Source organism: Desmodus rotundus, chromosome 7 (assembly GCF_022682495.2).
Source record: "Desmodus rotundus isolate HL8 chromosome 7, HLdesRot8A.1, whole genome shotgun sequence".
Taxonomy (NCBI): domain Eukaryota; kingdom Metazoa; phylum Chordata; class Mammalia; order Chiroptera; family Phyllostomidae; genus Desmodus; species Desmodus rotundus.
In genome coordinates, this window is record NC_071393.1 from 98,204,198 (window position 1) to 98,210,074 (window position 5,877).

The following is a 5,877-nucleotide window of genomic DNA, read 5'->3' on the forward strand; positions in this document are numbered from 1 at the left end:
AGTGAGGGGCAGTCTAAGGGAAGACAGGAAGAGGGGGGATTTCTGAACCTGGAGAAGGCCAGTTGGGTGGCTTGCTTCCCTGGGGGACTCCAGATCTTGGTACATAACGTGAGGGTAGAGAAGGGAAGGAAAGATAACCCAAGAGATAATTCCTGTCCTCCAACTTTGCATTTTGTTCTCCCCGCTTTCCCCAAATTTTCCCCAATCAGGCCACATGGCCATTTTTCTGTCACAAATGCCACTTGCAAGTTACCCCAGCAACAGATCCTTAGCAGCATAAGCTCCTTAATGTAGAGGCCCAGGTCCCTTCCTTCATTCAATAGTGAAAACCCAAGGACATTAGTGGTGTACTTCGCTCTCCCCCACATCTGCACCCAGATTTAGCTACATCTCCCTCCCTTCCTCCCTCCCCTCTTCCCATTAGTCCTCCTTTTATCCAGAATCAGTCCATCAGCCTGTGCCCTGGATCTCGTGACTTCTCCCGGGGCTCCTCCACACCTCAGCCTGTAACTATCTAATCCTCCCCCTGGAACTCCCTCCCCTTTCCCTCCAGCCTCCATCTCCCCTCTTTCTACAAGCCTTCTCTGAACCCTCTCTCCTTACTCCCACTAACCTCTGTGACATAAGCTACAACTCTCACTTTCTCCTCTCTATTGCCTCGCTTTGCATTCACATCTACTCGTTTTTGTATCCCCTATAGGACCTACCCCACACATTGTAGGTGCTCAAGGAAAGGTAGTTGGATTAATTGCTGAAATGAAAAATGTAATATTTCTTGAGCAATAAATGCAAGGATCGCGCAGGATGCAAAGATGATGCTGTTCTTGTCTCTAGGAGGGGACTGAGTTACCCAGAAAAAACAGAAACATGAAAAATGTCACCAATGCTAGGTTGTGAACAGGACAGAATCCTTTTAAATGGAGGCCTCTGGGGAGGCCACCGAGCTACGTGAACACCTTCCTGATTTTGCCCAGTGAGTACTTGAGTGCCAATCAATAAGGCCAGGACCTATGGGGAACCCAACTGCTGTGCCGCCACTGGGGGTTCACCTAAAATGAATGCATGTAGTATTTTGGGACCTCTTTTGTTGAAAACGACTGTGTCCTTAGAAGGACAAAGGTGTCAGTGGACAGATGGGCTCCGTGCAAAGAGCAACGCGGAGGAGACCGTGAACGGGTGTAGGGTATGGGCGGCTTCCTCGCTGTTTGGAGGATGAAAGTCAGAACCTGGCGGCTTTCCCTGACCGTGTACCTGGCTTCCTCAGCTATAAACGCAGGGTGAGGCTTGAAGACATGGCGTGTGCGCAGCAGTCTCAGGGTGATTTTCCACCCTCTGCACAACGATCTCTGCCACCTTCAGGACCAAGCCCTGCGGGGGCAGCCACAGGACTTCCTCTCTCTGCAAAGTTGGCAGCTGGGAGGAACCCTCAGGGCAGCCAAGCCTTCCCCCGAGGTTCAGCCCTGGGAGAGCCCTGTCCAAGGACCAGGCTCTGAACAACCCAGGCACCTGAAAGCCAGGTGACCAGGGCCCACCTCAGTCTCCACAGCAGAGCTTCCCATGGGCTGGGCTGCTTCAAATCAGGCCCCTCCCACAAACCAAAGCAGCATTTGCCGCCTGCCTGGGCAGACCTGCAGCCCAAAGTTCTTTCTAGAACAAAGACGACACAGTGTTGAGCTGAAGAGTGCTTTCACTTAATAGTTTTGAGGAGCCAAAGTAAATACATTTGCAAAACCAGGCCAATCCTCTATGTAGTAGTAGTAGTAGTAGTAGTACTAGTAGTAATAGTAATAGTAATAATAATAATAATAATAATAATAATAATTAGAAGGAGGAAAAAGAGGAAGAAGAATAACCATTTTTAAAATGCTTGGCATGGCCTGGGCTCTGTTCTATAGCACTCACTCCTTTTAGGAACTGGCTCCCTTACAAGACACCAAGCAACTCACAATTCGCTGGTCACCACTGAATGCAAATGAGGAGAGAGGGTGACTCTAGAGCAGCGACTTTCAACCTCTGTCATCTCGTGGCACACATAAACTAGTTACTAAAATTCTGTAGCACAGCAAAAAATATGGTTTTTGCCAATCGGATAAAAAAACAGGCATAATTTTGATTCACTCACACCAATGGCTATTGTTGTGTTGGCTGTTGTTGTCTTTTTATTCGACAACCTAAGAGAAAAGAGGTCAGTGCCCCTGACTAAATAAGTATTGCACATTTTAAGAATTCCGGCAGCATACCCGTCAGACATCACTGCTCTAGAGGAATCTGGTTATCTTCTATGAAGAAAAAGAATGAGGGGGAAGACTGATAAGACTTGGCCCCAAATCACCTAGGGTCTGAAAGGAAGAAGGTCTGATTCATAATCTCCACTCCCTTCTATGGACCTCTGGCTAAGTACCCCTGCTCATTCGAGATCCACAGACGGCACTGTGAACTGGGCAAGCTAGCACTCCTGGAGAACTGACTCCTTTCAGCCTGAATGGAGCACTCCTGGCTGAGAAAAGGGAAGAAGGAATCAAGCCTTTTGTTAACTGCACCAAAACCAGTAATAACTCATACTTCTATCCAGTTTTCAAGCTGACACTTGGCTCTCACATCCATTTGCCTATTTGAGCATCTCAAGAACTCTGAGGGTGGACAGAACAAATGTTACCATCACCATTGTCATCCTCATCTTGTAGATGAAGAAATAAACTCACACCGAGGGATCTGCTAGTCAACAGCAGAGGAGTTCAGCCTTCACCCTCTGGATTCTACATAGTCCAGGGAGTTTCCAGCAAGTGGTGGTAAGGCACATCTTTACTCGAGAGAGGGACAGGTGGCAAGGATGTAGAGAAAAGGAACCCTCGGGCATTGCTGGTGGGAATGCAGACTGGTGCACTCACAATGGAAAACAGTATAGAGGTTTCCCAAAAATTAATAATGGAACTGCCTTATTATGACCCAGTGATTGTTTCTGGGATATAGCCAAAGAAACCCAAAATACTAATTTGAAAGAATATATGCAACCCTGTGTTCATTGCAGTATAATATACAATAGCCAAGATATGGAAGCAACCCAAGTGTCCCTCAATAGATGAGTGGATAAAAAGGCTGTGGAACATATATACAATGAAATACTACTTGGCCATAAAAAAGAATGAAATCTTATAATTTGCAACAGCATGGATGGACCTAGAGGATATTATGCTAAGTGAAATCAGTCAGTCAGAGAAAGACAAATATTATATGACTTCACTTTTACGCAGAACCTGAAGAACAATATAAATGAACAAACAAAACAGAAACAGACTCACAGATACAGAGAACAGGCTGATAGTTGTCAGAGGGGAGAAGGGTTGGGGTTCTGGGTAAAGGGGTTGAGAAGTACAAATTGGCAGTTACAAAGTAGTCATGGGGATGTAAAGTACAGCGTAGGAAACATAGTCAATAATATTGTAGTAACCATGTATGGTGCCAGGTGGATACTGGAAATATCAGGGGGAACACTTTGTAAGTATATGATTGTCTAACCAATATGCTGTACACCTGAAACTAATACAAAATTATAGGGAACTGTTCCGTGTGTGGGAAATGTAGCCCAGCCCCCACTTGGAAAAGCCAGTGGGGAGTGAGGTCTGGCACACAGGACCCACTCCCATGGACAGGTTCTCCAGGGAAATCATGCCTGCATTGTACCTAGACTGCTATGAGACTTGCTTTTGCTAAAACTCCCTCACCCTGGATTGAGGCAGCAAATGTTTACTGAGTATCTTTAACTTCCTAAAGTCTGTGCTAAACCTCCCAAGTATGGAGTGTAACCAGTTCAGCCACTTTTCTCCTTGATCTGTAATATCCTTCTCTTTGAAGTAATTAGCAACATTCTTTCCTTTGTTATCTGTAAAAGGTAATCACCTACAGAACCTGTGCATAGTAAGTGAGGACCATCCTAGATGTAATGTACCCAGAAAAGCAATAAAAGCCTGTCCAGGCAGGGGTTGGCTCTCTGGCCCTCTCTCTCTTAGAGAGTGGCCATGCCGTCCCTTTTTCTCCACAGGACTTCTGTCGTCCATGTGAATTTGTCCATTGCAGCCACAGGACCGGCGGGCTGGAATCTGCATCACAAAATAATATTGAATATAAACTGTAATTGGGAAAAAAAAGATAATAAGTGCCAATATATGCACAAGTAATGACTGAATAAGCCACAAACAGAATATTTGAAAAAATAATAACTAAAAAAAAGAGGGACAGAGTGACTAAGGGGGGGCTTTACATGGCCACTCTCCTGGTCAGGCTCAATAGCTGGCAATGATTATTTGGAAAGATGGTAGCAAAATGCCGTGGGACCTCATGGAAGAGTTAGCGTCATGCGAACTCTCCTGTGGTGGGACAAGTGTCTCTGGAGGGTCACGAGCTGGGGCCACTTCACCCCCTCCCAACCTGGGGAGACTGATTAGGCCAGAGTCTTGGGCTCTCTCTTTATAGACTCCCACTCTCCTTGCCACAGTCCCCATGGAAGGACAGCAAACAATGCCCTTCTTTTTGCTGCACAATAATGGTCACATTTTTCCAGGCTATTTGGCAAGTTATGCCTGTGCTCAAGAGACATTACTAAGAAAAATAAAGCCAAAGAACTTCTCCAGCCCCATATCAATTAATTACAAACCTACTTACAGCCTTTATTACCCTTCTTTACACACACACACACACACACACACACACACCATCATCATCATCATCTCCTCTGCTCACATTTCATAGGTCTGGGCAGAGATCTTTATCTACACATAAAGCTCTGAATTGCTAAGTGGCAATATTAGCTTAGTTCTTATGTTAGCCTTAATCATGTTTAAACATTTAAACAAGATCACGTAAGGTAGCGTTTATATCAGTTTTGAGCCCATCCATATGCAACTGCAATATTTAATCTGGTTTCCTATTGGTCAGCAATTTAATTCTCCTATAATTGCAGCCAATCATCTGTCAATCATCAAAACAGCCTTTAAATTTTTTAAAAATTAAATTTATTTTTTATTTACAGAGAGGGAAAGTGAGGGAGAAGGAGAAAGAGAGAAACATTGATGTGAGAGAGAAACACCAATTGGCTGCCTTCCATCTGTGCCCGGACTAGGGACCAAACCTGCAACCCAGGAATGTGCCCTGACAAGGAATTGAACTGGTGACCTTTCAGTTTGTGGGACAATGCCCAACCCTCTGAGCCACACCAGCCAGGGCACAGCTGCCTTTAAATAAAACTGGACTCTATTGTGGGAAAAAGAGGTGAATCGTTGTTTTATGTTTTTCATAAATTAGCCCTTATGAGTCAGGGAACATTCTGGAAACTTTTGAAATTCATGGTCTTTTTTTCCCCCCAATTTGGTTTCAGGATGCAGTATAATCACAATGTAAGGACCTCATTTATCCCATATAAGAAATCATAGTTTTTTAAAACTACCATACCAATTTATTTGGAATAACGTGGTGTGAGTATAAATTGTATTGCGTTTCAGACCTTGTGATATAAAAGAAAATGAGGCTTACTTCAATCTTTTCAAATACCTCAGCTGTTCTGGACCATGACATCTAAAGACAAGTAAAATGTGTATTGTGTCTATAACATCTGCACACCACCGGTTAGTCAGCTCTGCCCCCAAAGACCCGCTCCGGTACATCCTGGGGAGAAGGAGGTTTTATCTTGCATCTCTCTGAGTGGCCCCCAGGGTGGTGCTCTCCCTGGCTCTCCAGCTCTGCACTGTCCATTCCGTGAGCTATGACTGGTCGTTCCAGACCCGTCCCCATGCAGAGGACGCCACCTCCTTCCTGGGGGCACCCCCAGAGGGTGAATGTGGGCAAGTATGTTTTTTATACTGGCCTCTTCATTTCCTGTCATCA